Raw genomic sequence first — 1130 nt, forward strand, 5'->3', positions numbered from 1 at the left:
GCCTCCTCTTTGGGGGGGTTCTCCTAAAATACTCATTTTTTTGCTTCTCTGCTCTATCTTCAAATGTTAAACACTTCACTGCTATTTGAACTTTCTTCTTTCCTCATGTTTAAATCTTTAAATACTGTATAATACATACGCATGTGTCTCAGTGTTTCACTTCCACTCCAGACCTTTCTCCCAAGTTCTGGTTCTATACAAGAAGTGGTTCTGTTCAGACCAGCTCAATGCATTCAAAACAGAAACTCTTTCTCCTTATCACTCTACTAGAGGCCGGTGCATGAAAATCCATGCACTGGAGGGGGTCCCTCAGCCCGGCCTGGCCCCCTCACAGTCCGGGAGCCCTCAGGGGCGGGAGGCGACCCAGCAATCAGGGGAAGGCGATGCCCCATCACCCCTCTGCTGCTGCCACTGCCAGCAGCACAAGCCTCGGCCGGGCCTGGACCTGAGCCTCAGGCGGCCCTGGGGGCGCTGGGGAGCTGAGGGGACTGGGGGACTCCGGAGGCAGGCGCACTGGTGGGGCTGAGGGGACTGGGAGTCACCATCCTGTGGCTGTGAGTGCCGCCATCTTTGAGGGTATGGCAGTCAATTAGCAAATTCCCTCCTTATTGGCTGTGGGTGCCACCATCTTTGAGGGTGGGGCAGTCAAGTAGCATATTCCCTCCTTATTGGCTGTGGGCGCCGCCCTCTTTGAGGGCAGGGCAATTAGCATATTCCCTCCTTATTGGCTGTGGGCACTGCCATCTTTGAGGGCAGGACGGGCAATTAGCATATCCCTCTTTATTAGATAGGATTCCTTCTCCAGTCCTTTCTCAGTTAATGGCATCGATAATGACTCAGGCTCTCCTCCAACCCCCACCACCATAAAAGAGCACACATGCCTTCTTCCTCTCTTAGTCATCTTCCCACCACTGCCCTTAGCTTCGCGCCTCATGCCTACATACCCGCCCTAGGGTCACAGCCCCTTCTTCGTTCCCTACAGAACCGAAGGCTCTTGCCTCTGCACTTGCCTTCGTGCTTTCATAACTGTCTAAAACTTAAGTCTTTAACCAATTCTCTGCTTTCAGTAAACCCCTCAAAGGCATTCCACTGACAACACACAAGTAAGCTCAACTCTAGAGGCCACGTAC

Source organism: Myotis davidii, unplaced genomic scaffold (genome assembly GCF_000327345.1).
Source record: "Myotis davidii unplaced genomic scaffold, ASM32734v1 scaffold1081, whole genome shotgun sequence".
NCBI classification, from domain to species: Eukaryota; Metazoa; Chordata; class Mammalia; order Chiroptera; family Vespertilionidae; genus Myotis; species Myotis davidii.